The 18,856-nt window shown below is 47.0% G+C and overlaps 1 protein-coding gene and 1 pseudogene across 5 annotated transcripts in view; one reads left to right on the top strand and one right to left on the bottom strand.

Moving 5' to 3' along the window:
• The window catches only part of PRKCE (protein kinase C epsilon), a 505,242-nt gene that overhangs the window by 445,623 nt on the left and 40,763 nt on the right, over positions 1–18,856 (top strand).
• Positions 8,357–11,783, bottom strand: LOC149128115 (small ribosomal subunit protein eS8 pseudogene; annotated as a pseudogene). Its single transcript, XR_016230399.1, has one exon. The product of XR_016230399.1 is annotated as a small ribosomal subunit protein eS8 pseudogene (transcript).

Genomic DNA, 18,856 nt, shown 5'->3' with positions numbered 1-18,856 from the left:
CAGGGCAAAAACACTGCTTTTTAAAAAATATTTCTGTAATTCCTTCTCAAGGTTTTTGTGTGAATAGTCTGTCTTGTGGCTAATAGCCCTACTTTGCAAGTAAATCTGATTTCTGAAAATCATTTTATATTTAACAAATACCATATTGAGATAAGGAAGAAAGCTTGATTTTTCTGAGTGACTTTGAAATGGTGGATTCTGAGGGAAATTGTAGATGGGTCTCTGGAGAGTCCAACATATAGCCAGCCTAGGTCCTAGGTGCACCTGTGGCTCAGACACCTGGTGGTCCTGGCTCCATCTGTGGATGGTAGTCCAGTTCTTTTTCCCTAAGACCCTCAATTTGCTCATCAAAAACCTGGGATAGTTATAATACCTGCCTCATGTGACTGTCGTGAATATTAAATAAGGCAATGCTTGAAAAACCCTTAGGAAGGGCTTAGTAATTATTTATGATTATCATTCCCTTTTAATACCTTAATGTGGAGCTGGTATGTGGTAGGTAACCCCTAACTACGCGTGTACGTCTCTTGCTTACAAAGCTGCAGTTAGATGTGAAGTTTCAACTTGAAAGTGCACTTGTATTTGAAGAGTGGGGTCATCCAAGGTGATTATAGAAGGACTCAAAAAGCATTTATAATCCCCAGGCCCATGAAGCGATTCCAGAATGGCATTTGTTTAGCTCTAAGAGTCTGTGAAATCTCGATGGTGGATTACATAAAACAATAGGATTAATATGAACAAGAAAAACATGTTGATAAGTGGCATGAATAATTGAAGAAGAAACCATCAGAGCCAAGTCCCCTTGGAGGAAGAGCTTAGAGGACAGACTTGTGGACTCCTCCGCGGGGTTGACTCCTCTGTGGGCTGGATGTTTGAAATGATGACATCATCGTGTAATTGACTGTGAGAAGTATCCCCAGGAGGAAACTTACCCAAACTTGCACCTGCAGAGGGGAGGGGGCACTTGGGAAACTGAGGGACAAGGTGGAGAAACTGCCCAAAGTTGGCCAAGACCTTGTCCCTTATTCATTACAATCTCAATTTGGTAAAGGTGTTCACAGCTTTTCAGAAGGTTTGAACAGAGAGCTGTGAAAACCCCCCATTGACTGCAACAACCAATGTGACCTGGTATTATAAGCAAAGTGTTAAAATTATTTTCAAAGTGCAGAAACACCATAGAGTACACCTTTCATGGAAAGCTTTCAAGGAACAAAAATAAAAATGGAGATAAAACTAGTATTCGATTAATTAACTTCAGTAAGGAGCCTCGTAATGCTTTCTTGTAACCACAGAAGACAAAGGCAGAGGAAATGGATGTAAGTGAAAGCAGAGAGGGAAGATGAGGCACGAGGAAGAAGACCGTGCTGCTGTTCTCGGGATGGGCGTCAGAGCCACGGTCCCTAGCAATGGGCCAGAGTAACTGGAATCTCGAAGTTCAGCATTGACCTCCCCAAAGGCAGAGCAGGAACATGGACCCCAGGGAGCCTGGGAACTTCTCAGAAAGGCAGACCCCTGACCCAGACCCTCTCATTCCACCAACCTGCAGCAGATGGAGCGAAAGTCTCACTCTGGGACCGGGGAGACTGAGTGGGATGGGAGGAGAGGGGAAGCCTGGGGACTTGCCCCTGCAGGAGGAGGACTTTTCCTGCCTCTGCTCCTTGCAACCATGGAATCAACACGCCAAAATTAGCAGAGCTAAGTAGGCAGATTTGTGGGTTTACAGGCATAATTGGTCCTGTTTTTCTCTAGTCTTGACCTAACTGGAGTTCACCGGGTATGTAATGGAAAAAAAACAACCCGCTTGATATAAAAATACAGGAAATGCCTGCAATCACTGCTGATTACAGGAGCAGCTTGCCTTCTGTTATTTTTGTGGAGGGGAAAAAAGGAGGGAGGGGGTTGTTAGGAGTTGAGTTTTTTCTTCTCTCTCTCTCTCTTTTTTTTTTTTTTTTTTTTTTTCCTTTCCTAAACAGTAGAAGCAGCTTGGGCTACCAGCTCTCTTTAGGACATTCTTTACTCTAGCAACATGATGTCACTTAATCTCGGCAAATGAGGGGGAAGGAAGACAACGTTTAAATTGGTATCATAAGTGAAATTCCTGTGAGTATCAAATACATTCAGAGGGCTCCCGGGATGACTTACTGGCCTTGGAGGGGCTGGTGTTTTCTAGATTCCTCTCATTTCTGATCTCTCTGGGCTGAGCAGGATGCATTTAGTTTATAACATAATGACTCATGTTGCAGGGTGGTTTGCTTTAGAGCTGGGAAAGGTAACACTGTTTCCAGCAATTTATTTCCCAGAAACCATTGCTGCTTAGTAACTGCAGAGACAGCCTCAGCCTTGACTGCGAAACACTTTGTTCCAACAGCTTAGCAAGACCACACTGGTTCTTAGTGCCATTCATTGAGCGTATCTAAATCTTTTTTTTTTTTTTCCTTTGCATCAAGAGTCTCAAATCCTGTTGCTGATATGTAGATAGAACTACTGAAACTTGTAGTAATAACGTGTCTCTTAAAATGTCACCTGAGAATTTATTGGATTCTCTGGCTTTCTGTGCATATCACACTGGGGCTTTGCAGCCAGGAGGCCACCCGGGCACCCTTAGGAGATGCTGTGCTCTGCCTGCTAAGGCCTGAGCTCCCTTTGTTCATAGGCCCAAGGGATGCTGCTATCCTGGGTGATAGGGACTCAGTTCCCCAGGTTAGCTTAAAAAAAAAAAAAAAAAAACACACACACACACACACACACGGAATCTGGTTCTTAAGTGGGCAGTGTTGTCTAGGAGGAAAGTGCCGAATTGGGTTTGGACATTCATCAGCCATGGCTGCTGCTCCTCCCTGATGAGAGCAGGTGAGGCTGGCACAGGGCTTCCCAATCCCCGGGGGTGACCTTGCCGTGGCCCCCAGGAACAGTTAGCACATCTGGGGACATCTGGGGTTGTTGCAACTTGCAGAGGAAAGACAGCAGTAGGTTGGGAGCACCTAAAGGGTGGAGCCCACCAGTGCTGCCACACATTCTGCAGTGCCCAGGGCAGCGCCCCAACAAAGCACTGCCCAGCCTCAGCAGCATCCACGTTTCTGAGGCTGAGAATCCCTGCTCTAAGCTTCTGTGGTTGCGACTCTGAGGCGTGGGGAGGTGCCGCGTCAGCAGAGCCCTCACTAGGGCAGGCAGGCTTCTGCAGATGTCTCTGTAGTGTTGAGTCGCCAGAGTCGCCGATTTTTCAGATCCTGCAGGATATCAGATGGAATGGGTGAAGGTGCTGTGAGCTCTTTTGAAGTCAAGAAAAGGTACAAGAGAAAGGCTTCCATCTGTCATCTCATTCCCTTCTGTACCGTTTACCTTCTCAAATTGTATTGAACTTTAAGGTATCACCAAAAAGATAATCTGTTCCTACTGTGAAAACCAGAACGGTCCAAATGGACGCCTCTCTCCTTACTCAGGTATTACCAGTTTCCCACTGTTTGCAATCCTTATGACTATGTGCCACTTGACCTACATGATCAGAAAGACTATTAAAAAAAAAAAAAAAACAGCCTGAACCATAAAATTTATTGTTTAAGAAAGCTTGGTATCCTTTGCGATGCTTGGCTCTATTCCCAAAATAAAAGCCATTTTTCTATAGATAACCAGTTTCAAACAACACAGTTATTTAAAAAAAAATCACTTTACTATCATAACTCAGTTTAATCAGAATATATTCACCTCAGCCACCGTTTCAGCATCTTTTATGGGCAGGTTCATGCCACTACTGATCTGGTGTTCTTCAAATTGAAAGGATCAAGCATTGACCGGTACGCCATTTTCGTGTCTACCCTGGTGCACCCATTGTCAAGTACACTTTGCATTGTTCATGGCCCCTTGGAGCCAGACTGCCTTGAACATTTTATGACATGAGATCAGCCTGAGGAGACACAGTCCCCAAGTTCAGGGATGGACTCCACTCCACACACTGAGAAGAATCTCCTAGCCTTGAGATGCTATAGGCACCTATAGGGAATTTTTAGGACCTGGCCTATAGAAATGGCTAAGAAACACTCATGAGAAATTTTGATTTGGGGTGGGAATTTAAGCCGAGCAGTTAAGATGCTATTTAAAATGCCCATGTCCCACATCAGAGTACGTGGGATCAATATCCATGGTTTCCAGACTGTAGCTTCCTGCCTATGCAGCCCCGGGAGACAGTGGTGATGGCCCAAGTAACTGAGTCCCTGCCCCCCACATAGGAGACGATATTGATTTTCTGGCTCCTTGCTTTAGCCTGGAACATTCTCGACATTTTGAGACTTGGAGGGTGAACCAATAGATGGATCATTTGTTCTTGTTTTTTCTCTCTCTCCCCTACCCCACTCCCTTCCACTCTCTCTCTACCTCTTTAATAAAAATAAAAAAGAAATCATCTCTCAAATAAATGAGATTGAGGAAAAAGGTGTAGAGGAATGAAGGGAAATAAGAAACCATAACAATGGAAAATTGAGGTTGTTCATTAACCAAAAAAAATGTCTGGACTGATACTTACCAATTTCAAAACACTGAGCCTTTATCCCACGTCAGTGAACACCTTTGGATTGAAAATAGGCCTGCATGACCTCTTGGCATCATACACCTGAACATGTGCCAGAATGTTCTCATGCACGCCTGGTACGGGAGCTGGGGTCTGGTCCTGAAACCAGCACAGCACTGTTCTCCTTGCATTCTGCTCACTTGTTGAGAGAGCCTCTCTAGAGCAGGGTTTGTAGGCAATTGAAAAGGAACTGAGGAGCCACTGCTGTGGCCTCGTGGGTAAAGCCACTGCCTGTAGTGCTGGCATCCCATATGGTTGCCAGTTCAAGACCCAGCCATTCCACTTCCAATCCAGCTCTCTGCTATGGCCTGGGAAAGCAGTGGAAGATGGCCCAAGTCCTTGGGGCCCTGCACGTGAGAGACCTGGAAGAAGCTCCCAGCTCCTGGCTTTGGATTGGCACAGCTCTGGCCATTGAGTCCATCTGGGGAGTGAACCAGCAAATGGAATCCCTCCCTCCTTCCTTCCCTCCCCCCCTCCTCTGTAATTCTGCCTTTCAAATAAATAAATAAATAAATAAATAAATAAATCTTAAAAAAAAAAAAAAAGGAACTGATAAGGCCAAGGGAGAAGCCATTTCCGTTCACCTCCCACCCTGTTTTTTTTTTTTTCTTCCTTCCTTCCACTCCTCTTTTCCTGCCCTCTTCCCTTTTCTTTCTTTTTTCCAATGGAGATACAATAGGCCTAGAGGAGCATACCGTTCTGGGCTCTTGATGAATTTTCGCATGAATAGACACTAGTGCAACCCAGGCCAAGATGGAGAATGTTCCCAGCTCCCCAGCAGGCTCCCACAGGCCCATTGCAATCAGTGCCACCCCTGCTCCCAGAGGAGGAAAGCACCATTCTGACCCTAGATAAACGCTACGTTCAAGTCTCTCTAAAGCTGACCTTGGAGATGAAATTCCCTAAATAGCCCTCACTGTCTTCCTTTGTCCTTGCTCCGATCTAGGTTGAACTATGAAGCGATGCCCTCACTTTGGTAACTGCTAATACCATTTATAGAGGGGTTCACTGGGTTTGTCAAGAAGTGTTTTCTGTAAATTCTCTCATAGACCCTCACAAACACAGGCTGTGAGGCTGATAGTGTTGGCTCCATGTTACAGATGAAGAAACTCAGGATTCCAGTTGTGTCAGGAGGCAGAGTTCCAACGGCCAGGGCTCAGAGCTGGCTTAGAACTAACTGGCTGTTTTCTCTAGCGTCCGTAAGCGTTTGTCTGCTTTGTAATTAGGAGGGTCCCCATGAGCCCAGCTCACCTTTCACATAAATTCAGTTCTGTCCTTCCTAGTACAGTTTGAGAAATGATTCTAGAAAATACTGCCAGACCGCTTTGCCATTCACTGTGGCAGTATCACCAGCCCATGGCCGCGGTTTCTGAAGCCTCGCTCGGGTATGTATGCTTAGACTTTATGAAGAAAGTTTACAGAGGCTCTCTGGCAGAACTGTAAATACAAGGAAAGGAGGGCCTTTACAAAGGAAAGCCCTGGGGTCTACACACTGCTTAAAGGAAACCGAGAATAAAGAGATAAGCAAATCACACCCTTGGCTTTAACCGTTACCTCCAATTGTGCGACAATAACTAGGAAGTAGGCTGAAATGAAGATCAATGAGATAATGAGAATAAAAGAATTTGGGGGCAGTAGAAAGCACTGCACAAAAGTAAGGAATTTTATTTTCTGAGGGAATGAGTGGCTTGGCCTCTTTACTCTTGCAATCCCCAAGAATTCTGCTCTGTATCCCATAGGTCAAAAGCCAGTGTGGTGGGTTTTACATTCTTTTGTATCTTACTCCTTCCTCAACCCTCCTGAGTGTGTGGTATAATGGTCAGTGCCTCTTCAAACAAAAAGAAGTCCAGTTGCCAACAGTAAATGAAGGAAACAAATGTTTATGTGGCAAGTAACTGACCGAAGGGAAGTGGTATGGTTTGCATGTGGCTTGTCCCTGGAGGGTGCGTGTTCTGGAAGTTGGGGCTGTGATGTGGCAGGATTAAGGGGCGCAAAACCTTTAAGACAAGATTGGGGAAATCTTTTTTCTACTGGGGTCATTTGGATATTTACAACATCACTCATGGATCATACAAAATCATTGATTTAGAAGTTAACCTATAATAGATGTATTGAATTTCAGGCACCGCCTGTGGTTGCTGTGGCAGGGCCAGACCAACTGATTTCGTAAGCCAGACATTCCCCGCTGCTGCTTTAAGAGGTGGAGTCTGGCAAGAGGTGATTTGGTCACTTGGGGCCACATCCTCAGAAGGCATGGTTCTTCCAGAACCCTGCTTCATTTTCAAGTGACCCAGACCAGCCCCACTCCACTCTCTGGCTGCTTGTCTTGCCATATAATCTCTCTGTCCTGGACACTCTCCTACCCTCGTGCCAACCATCATGAACTGACACAGCCAGGGGGCCCTCACCAGAGCTGGTGACTCACTGAACTTTCACCCTCTAAAACTCTGAGCATCTTTTGTTTTTGAGTTACCCAGCCTTGAGTATTTTGTTGTGACCACAAAAAGCAAACTAATACAAGGAGAAAACTCAAGGCAGTGCTGAGTTCAAATGATTAGCAGTTGTCAAATGATGTCCCCTAGGCCTGGGAGTCTGAAAAGTGACTTTAAAATGTTTGCTTGTTTACAAGGAGATACTAGTGTGGAGCCCTCAGCACTCTTCTTATTTCCAGTGTTAATGGCAGTGTTGCTTTCTCAGACACAATGAGGAATGTGAATAGACATCTATACAAAGTTCCCTTTAAAGAATAGTTCAGTCTAATCAACTGAAATCACTATAAACACATTCTCTTCTTGGTCAACCGCCTTGACTCTGCCTATAACTTTATGGTCATTCCCCAGCTAGAGCCCTCTATGTATGTTAAAAATTATCCTATGAATTCATGGCTCTGCTTGTTTTTAGACTTCTGGGTGGAGGAAAGAGATCCCATTCTTTACCCAACACTTCGCTTGCTCATCTGTCTTTGACAAACTAAGTCATCAGGGATGAGCAGTGACTCTCACAGCTCTCTGATCTCCTGCTATTTCTGGCAAAGATCCCTGCACGGTGAACATGAACCATGGTAGAGGTGGTGGTGCTGTATGGTCACAGGGAATCAAGTAGTGCTAAACAATTAAAAATAACTTCTCCACTAGCAACATCCACTTAATTACTGAGTATGGTGTGTCTTGAAAGCAAATTTTACCATACAGTTCAGTCTTGGAGAAGGGATACATCACTGTGGCACAAAGAAGATACTTCGGTGGTCGTTGGCAGTGGTGTCCTGTCTACTTCGGTCAGTCACCAGTACTTTCTCCCTACAGCAGTTTCTCAAGATTTTTTTCACAGTTACAATCAAACTAAATTAAATTCCCTTTTTCCAAAGTTTATATGGAAAGGAAATTGGAATTAAATGATTTGAAATTATATTTAAATATCATAAGAAATGTTTTGGGGAATGGTATTTGGGAAGATGCATTTCTGGTCAGCACTTTGGTTTATCCCTTCTTAAGAATGATTGAAATTCTGATAGAGGGGCCGGCACTGTGGCATATTGGGTAAAGCCACCATCTGCAGTGCCAGCATCCCATATGGGCTTCAAGTCCTGGCTGCTCCACTTCCAATCCAGCTCTCTGCTATGGCCTGGGAAAGCAGTAGAAGATGGCCCAAGTCCTTGGGTCCCTGCGCCCATGTGTGAGACATGGAAGAAGCACCTAATTCCTGGTTTCAGATTGGCCCTGCTCTGGCTATTGCCTCCATCTAGGGAGTGAACCAGCAGGTAGAAGACCTCTCTTTCTCTCTTTGCCTCTCTGTAACTCTGCCTTTCAAATAAATAAATAAACCTTAAAGTTCTGATAGAAAGGAAAAATAGGTATTATCCCTGTTATGTGCTTGAGAAAAAAGACAGGTTTGTTTCCAACAGGCTGTGTTTCTCTAGGATGTTCTTTAGAACCAGCTGATAACACTGAGTTTTTGCAGACATTTTAGGTTATGGTGACTCAAAGTTTGAGATCATGGGGATCAGTTTATCTGGAAAAAAGAACCTTCTGAAGTTGACATATGGACCAAAGATGGGTTGTCACATCATGGCTTCCTGCAGATGATTGAGTGTGCATCATGAGGGGACTGAACTGGCCATCCCCTTCATGTAAGCAAATACAGCTGATTAGAGTTTTTCCACTTTTCAATATCTTTGACTATAGTTCCCTTCTCCTAAATTCACCCATGCCAATAAATACATTAGTTTTTGAAAATTAACAATATAGAGAGATTAGTGGGTACATAAGGGAGGACCCTCTAAGGAAAACAAGTGTTTAGCCTATGATAGTGAGTCATTCATAATTCACTTGAGGATTAAATAAGCATGAAAACCAAAATCCATCCCATACACAATCGCTACAGTACAAAATGGAGTGTGAACCCAAATCCACTCATACATGCCTCCATTGTTTCTAAGTGAAGGGCCTGTTTAAAGTGATTAGAAGTGACTTGAGACAAGTTAATCTGAGCGAACAGCATGGCAGACGTAAGCGGCAGGGTTGGCACTGCCAAGCCAGGTACTAACACCCCACCCAGCAGGTCGGTTCTTGTCGCGTGCGTTCAGACAGCGTTGCTTAGTCAGCTTGGCATCAAAGCTATGGCACAGGTAACAAACGCTAAGTTTCCCGAAGAACATTACCTAATGGAACTTTCTTTGGTAATAGTCCAAGGGCCTGCTGGCTTGGAAGCAGAGATCTCTCCGGGTGGCTTTCAGTCCTTATGTTCATACTTAGTCGCCCAGCAGATATTTACTTACTTATTTCTAACAATAAACACCTTGATTGCACGAGGGAGGACTTATTTACCCTTCCAGGTCTTGATTTTCCCCAGACGGAACTCCAGCTCCTTGCCCTCCAGCACACGGCCATCTGCTTGGCCACGCTGGCCTGGGCTTGATGGAAGGCGTGCCAGGAGCTTGCCCTGCTGGAACCACTCCTCCCAAAGACTGCTGATTTGGCCATTCTTTTTCCTTTCATCATATTTCTTCTGCATTTCCTTGATAAGTTTTTGTTTAACATCTCTTCCTCCTTGAGCGTCAGCTTGGACCCCTTCTCGCAGCCCAGGGGCACTGCCCAGGGCGACTCGCACCACTGTCGGTATGGCATGCTGTCAGTAAGCCCCATGCTGTTCTTCCCCAGGGCCTTGGTGCCACCTGCTCGTTATCAGAGGCACCGTAGACAACATCTGGGATCCTTGTGCAAGCACAGCACTTGGAGCCCCAGGAGAAGTCCCCCCATCCAGCCTCAGGGCACAATGCCTTGTTGCCTCCTCTCCCTGGGGCTGTATGTCTGATGCCAACTTCGGTCTTGGCAGCCATGTGGCTGAGCTCCCACTCTGCTTCTTATGGTAGGACTTTCCCTTGCCTGCACTCTGGTGGTGCTTTTGCCAATTGGCACGAGTGATGCCCATGGCTCGGCACTGGCCAGAAAGAGCCATGAGATGCTTAAGCGCCTGCTGCATCCCGGGGACTGTGCAAGGTGCTGAGGGGATAGAGTGGTGAGCCAGGCTTGGTCCCTTTCACCCCTTCCCTCAATACATAATGGGATCTTTCATATTTCCTCTTGATGAATACTAGGGCAGGAACGGTACTCCTTAGGAAGGGGCCAGGAAAGCTCCCTGCAGGGAGCCACGAGAGTTGGCCAATGAAGAGAGAGGGGAAGAGTGTCACAGGCGAGGGTGCAGGTGCAGGTCATGCGAGAGCCCAGAAGGGAATATGCATGCCTTTTATTTGATGTTAATGCATACTTCAACATGTATTTCCTATTTTCATGTCAGGTTGAAAGCCTTTTCCTGGTCATGCTTCTTTCTCAGACTTCTGTGTCTCCCCATGGCCCTTGCACAGAGCCTGGTGTACTCTGTGTGTACGGGAGGAGTTTGACAGAAGGGAATTCCCAACCCTCTTCTCTCGATCCACGCTGGGATCCAGTCCAGACACAGTCTCTCTCAGAGTGGGGGAGTGACAGCTGGGCAGAGCTGAGGCCAGTCAGCGTGGGGGCAGGAAAGGGGCCTGAGGAGGGGTGGGGGTGAGAGGAGGACAGGCTCTGACAGCAAAGAATCGCCTCGGTGAGTTCAGTGCGCCTCCTCGGCCCTCTGCCCCTAGAGAGCTCCCTTGCAGTACGGGTGTTGCTGAGCATCCAGGTGTGAGTGAGCGCCGTTTTAAACCTCCAGACCCTAATCTAGGGATGGAGGGAGATCACGGGAAGAGAAAGGTTTGCGGGTCAGAAAGCTGACAGGTTGGGGGCTCCCCAAACAACTCCACCGCCCGAGTTCCGAGCCTGTTCAGCTTCCGGGTTTGTTCATTTCAAAACTGCTGATCCCTGCCCTTCAATGATTTGTCATTGATATTCTTCTCACATGTCACTAAATTCTTGGATTGATTCCTGCAGGTCTTAATAATCTGCCTAATATTTTCTCTTATTTTGAAGTGGAGTAGAAACAGCTGTGCAGACTTGTTTTTAAGTAGAAGATCATATCCTATGCCAACATCTGCCTCTGACCTCTCAGCCGGTGTCCACGGGTCATGTCTATGTACACTGAGAAGCTAGCATTTGCCCTAGTCCTGTCTTGGAGCAGGCAGGCATTACGCACTTGGCAATGCTGGTCATGCTGCCCTTGACTGCTTTTCTCAGTACTGGTCTCTGCTTCCAGCCAGTACTGTGCACATTGCAGGCGATCGGCAGGTGTCAGCCAGCAGGGCCCCTTCACTTTCAAATACACTGGCAGGTGGAGGATGGCCCAAATGCTTGGGCCCTGCACCCGCATGGGAGACCAGGAGAAACATCTGGCTCCTGGCTATGGATCAGCGTAGTGTGCCGGTTGCAGCGCGCTGGCCACAGCGGCCATTGGGGGGTGAACCAACGGAAAAAGGAAGACCTTTCTCTCTGTCTCTCTCTCACTGTCCACTCTGCCTGTCAAAAAAAATAAATAAATAAAATAAATCAAATACACTGGCAGAGCCCCGGGATTGCTCCCAGTGTATAAGCCTTTGACCGTGAGTGGCCATCATCACGAGCAGTGTGCTGTTGTTGAGGAGCAAGGAGTTTGTAGACTAACCTGAACTGGGGAATTGGTCAGGGTTTCCAGAAAAACTTGCGCTAACTTGCCCAGAAAAAGAATCTGGTGGAAAGACATGTGGCAGCTCACAGATGCAGTCAATGGGAAAATGGAGACCAAGGAGGCTGGACAAAGGCAGGCTTTGTAGATATGGGAAACCTCTGCCTGGTCAGCTCACTGCCCCTCACCTCTGTGCCATTGGCTCAGAAATTGCCAGAATGTTAGAATGGCCAACCCGTGGTGTCCACATGTTTCTGCAACTCACACTCTGAGCTGTGCCCCTGTCCATGACAAAAATCTCTTAAGGGGGAAATAAAAATAAAATAAAAGCAACCAGATGCAGCCACCATTCTGAAATTCCTAGGCTGAGTATTCAGCTGATATCCTATTTATCTTTCCTCTTTCTGGTTTTTGGTGTCACTATTGCTTATAACTGTGTTGCTTTCCTACAGTGACACTTGTACTGTAGTTAGTCTTGTTAAAAGGGGAGGGGGTATCCTAATCTATTTATATAACAGACCATATCTCCACTGCATGTGAGAGAGGAATAAGGAAACAGATTGTTTGAATGGCACAGTTTGGAAATTGCCCATGAAAGAGAATTGGATCTAATATTTGTCAGGCCTCTATGGTGCACCAGAAACTATTATAAACTGTCCCCTTGTCGTTTCATTTAAGCATTCACAGAAAGCCTTTGAAATGAGTATTTTGATCCCCATTTTACAGATCAGGAGGTTCCACTGATTAAATCACCATAGTCATGCATCGCTAATGAGAAGGCAGAGTCCAGGTAATCTACAGCACAGCTCTTTAAGACACACAGTCTCCTGCTTGGAATTGAGCATCCTAAGTGCCATCATTGAGTGTCCTTGTCTGGGAAAACATTCCCTAATCCTATGTCCTTGATTTTATAACCAGTCATCCAGGTATCCCACAGGCTGAGCACTACAAAACAAGATCGAGGAACCAATGAACTATCACGGCCGAGAAGTCAAAGCTAGAGAGCTAGACCCCTGAAGACCTTCTGGGCGGGCAATTACAGTGATCCTGAAGTGAGACCACCGGCGAGCGCCCAGGCAGTCAGCCTCTCCAGCCCTCCTCTGCCACCTCCATGAGGAGCAGGCACCGTGGCTGTGGGGCAAATACGGCCAATGTGGCCAACGTGAGTGTTTCCTACAGGGGCTCACAGCGTCCCAGGCCCTGTTTCTCCACCAGCCAGCCTGGGCACACACAGAGGCTATGGTTGAGTTTGCTGCACAAGGTTGAAATCTTGGTTCTCCACCCTGATGCTAGCTGTGGACTTCTGGGCCAGGTGATCAGCTTCTCTGGGCCTCAGTTTCTTTCTCTCTAAAATGGGAGTGGTGCCAGTACCCATGGCAGAGAGGTGCTCACTACAGGAGAACGAGACGAACTTGTGCACTTGAGATGCACCAGTAAGTGCTCACCAGGTTCTGTCATTGAGTGTGGTGTCTTTGTGGCTCTCTCCTCGTGTAACATGTGGATGGAGGAAGACAAACCTTAAAATTCTAGCTCCTAAAAATCATCTCACAAAGGCCTAGCCTGTTGGAAGGTGCTCAGTACATATTTGTTCACTAATGCAAAGGAATCAAGACGTGGGGCAGGGTTAATCCCAGCCTAAATGCTCATTGCTCTTTCACTCGTCACTCTGTAGAATTCTTTTGCTGTATGAGTTGAGTTTCTCTTTCTGCATCAGACTGTAAGCTCCATGAGTATGTAGGGAGCTTCTTCCCATCGTGCCAGGAACAGTGACTACCATCAAGTAGTTGCCCTGTAAGTATCTGAATGCATGCACGATGGGTTTTATTTCCACGGAAAGGAACAAGCTGACTAGGAAGCTGTAGGCAGCTTGGGTTCTGGAACCCTCCCGAGCCCGGAGCTGACCATCTACCTCTCCCACTTGGAACCCAAGCCATCTTCAGGTCTTGCGCTGCAGGCTACCAGCCAGAAGCTGCCTATGCCTGTTCCTTGCCCTAGCACTTGTAGGGCCCAGGGCAGAGCTTTGCTGATTGGCAGCTGCTTAGTTTGATTTTGTAAGACTGGCTGGGGATTGCTGCCACTTGGATTTATGACTTTAATTGTTTTACAGTTTATACTTGTGCCCTGCAGTGATTTTCCATTAAATCAGAACATTTATGTTTTCAAAAAAAGAGCAGGTATGGTTGTGGGTGTATATCTTAATGGCGAATCTCTGGCAATAAAACCTACTTGACAATCATCAACAGATTAGGATATTAGCATTTGTTTAATTATCATCCATTAGGGACTGTTAGCACATGAAAAAATAGTGATTTCTTTCTAGCTTAAAATGACTGGTTTTGCTTTTTAAAAATTATTTGTTTGTTTATTTGTTTTTGTTTTATTTGAAAGGCAGAGAAACAGGGATAAAGAAAGAGATCTTCCATCTACTGGTTCACTCCCCCAATACCCACAACAGCCAGACATAGGCCAGGCCGAAGGCAGGAGCCTGGATCTCCGTCTGGGTCTCCCACATAGGTGGCAGTGGCCCAACTACTTGAGCCATTAGCTGGTACCTCCAAGGGTGCAGATTATCAGGAAGCAGACCCAGGACCTGAGCCAGGCAGTCTGATGTGGGAGGCGGGCATCCCAGACCAAGTCTTCACTACTGCACCAAATGCGTGCTCCTACATTTTGTTTTTGTATTCTTTTACGGTTTCAATAGTTATTGTTTTGGTTGGTGTTGATTCCATTTCTATTCTCAAAAACTACTGGATTGATAAAAATAAATTTCAAAATTGGAAAGAAACCAGCACCACTAAGTATAATCATTTTCAGATAAACTTACTGATTTTATGGACACTGTATGCACATGTATTATACTACACATACACATGGATTATATTAAACATGTAAAAGTACTTATACTGAATATTTGTGACATGTTAATTATACTTTATCACCTATATACTTTAAACATATATATAAGGCAACACATAACTCCCAACATCTTTTTATATGCAGGGTCCTCAAGAAATTTATGAAAATGCATATAATAAAAAACTGCATATATTTCAGAAATTTTTTGCACCAAGTATGCATCTTTCAATTCCATTTTTCACAGTTTCTGAAGGACCCCTGCATATGGTATATATCAATCATAAAATATACACCATGTTGTATAGGTGCTTTATTTCATCCATATCTCTTATTACCCATAATAAAATACAGTCCTGCACGTCTTAATGACATTTCACTGAGCAACAGAGCACACAGACGACAATGGCCCCATCAGATGGTATCACCGAGCAGCGTCATAGCTGTCTCCGGCTGGATGAGTGCATTCTGTGAGCTTTACTCGGCTACAGTCTCCTATAATTCATCTCTCAGAGCACGTCCTTAACATTAAGTGATCCCTGAGTTACATAACATGATTAATGTATGTGACGGAGAAACAGAGAAAGAGAGACTGAGAGTTACTGTTGCCTGGGCTCATTCTCAAGCCACATAACCACCTTATTACATGTATGTTTCATTTTACATATAAAACCAACATGTCTCTCAGCATCTCTCTCCTATTTATCTATATTACATTAGTCATTATATACTTTATTCTACATTATGTATACACTTTGTTATGTGTGTCAAGACATGAAATTACAAAAAATGAGTTCTAGATCTACCTGGCTTTTCTTTGTGATTCCTGACTCAATCTGCTAAGGAGAATGAGGGTTCCCGCTCAGCTATGGCAGACCAATGGGTTTCATAATGTGGGAACACAGAAGCAGAACCACAGAAACAAGTGGAAGGCCGCGTACTTACTTTTGTCTAAGGGTGAAAGCAGAAGGAACTTCCTTGTCATGCCAGCTAACATGGCCAGCTTGGAGACTGGTCTGTTCTCATTCTCTTCCGATTTCTGGAAAGATCTGATAAACCACTTTGCTTCTGCTTGGACATATGGGACGTCAGCATGACCAACTCCATCTTAGTCTGGTCTGTCGGGCAGAACGTAGGTGCTTAGTCCAAACCGATGTCCCCCTGTGTGTGTATGTAATAAAGTGAGCAGTATGACTAGCCCAGGATAGAGATGCAGCTGGACAGAGCTAGTGAGAGTTCCATGCTGGGCACACTCTCACAGCACGTGCTAGCCATGGCCTTCATGTTCAGTGAAGTTCGTCTTTGCCACAACACTTTGCTTAAATGAATCCATCACAATTCCTTTATTTCAGAACAGAGTATCTGGAGGACTTTGCTGTCACAGATCTGAACCCGCAGCAAGTCCCACGTTCCTGTTTGATTGTGTCAGAGCCCTTGCTTTCTGGCTGGAAAATGTCCCTTTCGCAGCCCTTGACACTGTCTCCACCTTATCGGCCGAGTTGTTGGCCTCCTGACTTAGCCCCCATGCCAGCTTCATAAACACAGGGACTCTACACGGAGGAGATGGCTGCTTGTTGTGGGCTCTCAGGGTAGCTCAAAGCCAGTAAAACTGTACGCGTTGAATGTGAAGGTCTGCTGAAGTCGGGGTGTGCACCCCCACATCTGCAGTGCACTTCTGTGACCTGCACAGTAGCTGCGGTGACTCGGCTTACAATGTGAGTGTCACTTGTCCCCAAAGCAGAGGTGGAGTGACCTTTTGTAAGTACCTCTCCACCACTGAACACGACTTACTGATACTTCATCCTTGGCTGGGGCCAAAAAACAGCCTGCTCCTGATGGGAGGAGCGATGCACTGGGAGGCAGCTTGGGTCTCAGCTAAAAGATACCAGGAACAAGGTCTGCTCCCAAAATCGCCCTCCAATGAAAAGGAAGCATTGACCCAGGGGAGACTCGGAGGCAGGACTGAGGCAGCGGGGACCTGAGGAGCTAAATCTCTATCCCCTGCCACCAGGATCGGAGAGGTATGCCGAAGCTGCTGCCCCTCTGCCACCTCCACGGACCCTCTGGCCTTCTGGACAGTCCACGTAGGCTCCCCGGAAGAGGAAGTCTCCACCTTAGTTCACTGACCTTGGACAGACCTGACGTAGTTTGCAGGGCCTATAGGCTGGGCGGAAGAGGGTTGTTTTTAAGGAGGAGGACGTAAAGACATCCCAGGAGCAAGCGGATGAGGGCTGGCAGGGCAGCCAGAAGCACCGGGCCTGGTGGAACGGAGGGAGAGAAAGCAGTCAGGAACATGGAGCCGGTCTTGGGCCAGGCACTGGCCAGGGGGGAGGTGAAGCTGCTGGACGTTCCCTGGCAGAAAGCCTGGCAGCTGGAGGAGACCAGGGCGCACGGTGCTCCCATGCGCAAGGTCGTGTCTCCCAGGGTCACTTGCGGAACTGTTGCTTTTTCCCACCCATTGGCAGGGTGGAAGTTCACAGTTCTTGCCTTTACTAAAGCCGATCGCTGGGCCAACTCGGGTACCTGATACCCCATGGGACTGCAAAGTCTTTTCTTGAAAATACAACTACTCCTACGTATCACTAGTTCTTCATGACAGTTTGCAGTGCATAGCAGGGAAAATAATAAATATAAATAAGGGCGAGGGACTCTGCCTGGGCTCTGACCTAGGAAACATGAGCGCTCTTTGCTCCCTGCTCACCAGGCCTGGCTGGAGAGCACCCTCTGCCTGGGTGCTTGGATGCCGGGGCCTCCCAAGGCTCTCCACCTGTCTTTCTGGTGCATGTCCTGGCCCCTCCATGTCGGTCCTGTTCACAAACCAGTTCGAACTTTCTTCTCTTGCCACACCCTCATCACATGTGCGTGCACATGCGCACACGCACACACACACAATTATTTTTGCCAACCCAAGCCTTCACAGGTAATCCCCCCATCAGCGTGTCCAATTGGAGGCCTCCGGGTTCTGCAGACCTGCTGGGTTGCCCCTGTGTTCACTGCCGAATGTGGAGCTCACCGGTTCATCGTAGATACTCAGTAGTGCTCTTCCCAAGGGCACCAGGGGCTTCCTGTAGCTCTCCACCAGCTCTCCCTGATGAAGAGGAGGCATCTTCTTGGCCTACCTTGTCCCCCCAGGCCTGTGCCTGCTCCTCACCCACTAACATGTGTCCTGCTAAGGCCTGTTCAGAGATTTATAACATCATCTGTGGGCCATACAAAATTATCAACTTAAAAAGCCTACGGCCAGCGCCGCGGCTCAACAGGCTAATCCTCTGCCTGTGGCGCCGGCACCCCGGGCTCTAGTCCTGGTTGGGGTGCTGGATTCTGTCCCGGTTGCCCCTTTTCCTGTCCAGCTCTCTGCTGTGGCCCAGGAAGGCAGTGGAGGATGGCCCAAGTCCTTGGGCTCTGCACCCCATGGGAGACCAGGAGGAAGCACCTGGCTCCTGGCTTTGGATCAGCACGGTGCACCGGTCGCAGCGCGCCGGCTGCAGCAGCCATTGAGGGGTGAACCAATGGAAAAGGAAGACCTTTCTCTCTGTCTCTCCCTCTCACTGTCCACTCTGCCTGTCCAAAAAAAAAAAAAAAAAAAAAAGAAGAAAGAAAAAAAGAAAAGAAAATTAAGCCCACTATAGATGTATTGAATTTTGAATCATGCTTTGCTGTTGCCTTGGCAGGACCACTGCTTATACGGCCCACGGGCCAGAGAGTCCCCACCGCTGCAGGTATATGCCCATCCACACCTGTGTGGGCACAAGCACAGTCCTGTCCCTTCCTCACACACATATGTACGTAGCGTATGCATGCACGCGCGCACACACACACACACAAACACACACACACACACTCTTCTGATCGGCTGAACAGCCCCACGTGGTCTGAAAGCAAATGCCTTCTGTGGCCAAATTAAACAAATAGAAATGTAAGAGTTCGTTTTTAAGAATAATAAAATCTGTTTTCTCTCCCCCCAGAGGTCACTCTGTTTTCAGCCCCCTGGCCTTGCCCCTGAGGTCTCTGATAGCCTCCAAGTAACTTGGGTGACCCCCGCTTTGCAGGGCGACGTGCTTCCCCAACATCCCCCCAGCGTGTGTGGAGCGGCATGTGAGTTTGCTCACTCGCTCTCCAGGCTGGGCTGACCTGCCAAGGGCCGACCACTCTCTGAGCACGTGGCTCCCTGTGTGGCTGGACCTGGAAGGTGGCCCCGTGCTGGTCTTGGCAGCTGATGGTCTTGGAGAAAGGATCTTGAAGAGTGGTCTCCTGGCCTTCCCGGCCCTGAGCTAGGTTCTGCTGTCCACTTGCGTGAAGCACCCCGCATACCCCACCCCACCTCCACCCCCAAAAGGTTATTCTTGGTCTTTCAGCTGCAGTGGCCCTTTC

This window comes from Oryctolagus cuniculus, chromosome 2, assembly GCF_051225735.1.
Source record: "Oryctolagus cuniculus isolate XC-2025 breed Fujian yellow rabbit chromosome 2, ASM5122573v1, whole genome shotgun sequence".
NCBI lineage: Eukaryota > Metazoa > Chordata > Mammalia > Lagomorpha > Leporidae > Oryctolagus > Oryctolagus cuniculus.
Note: the sequence above shows the minus strand (reverse complement) of the source record. Positions and strands in the feature narration are given on the sequence as shown.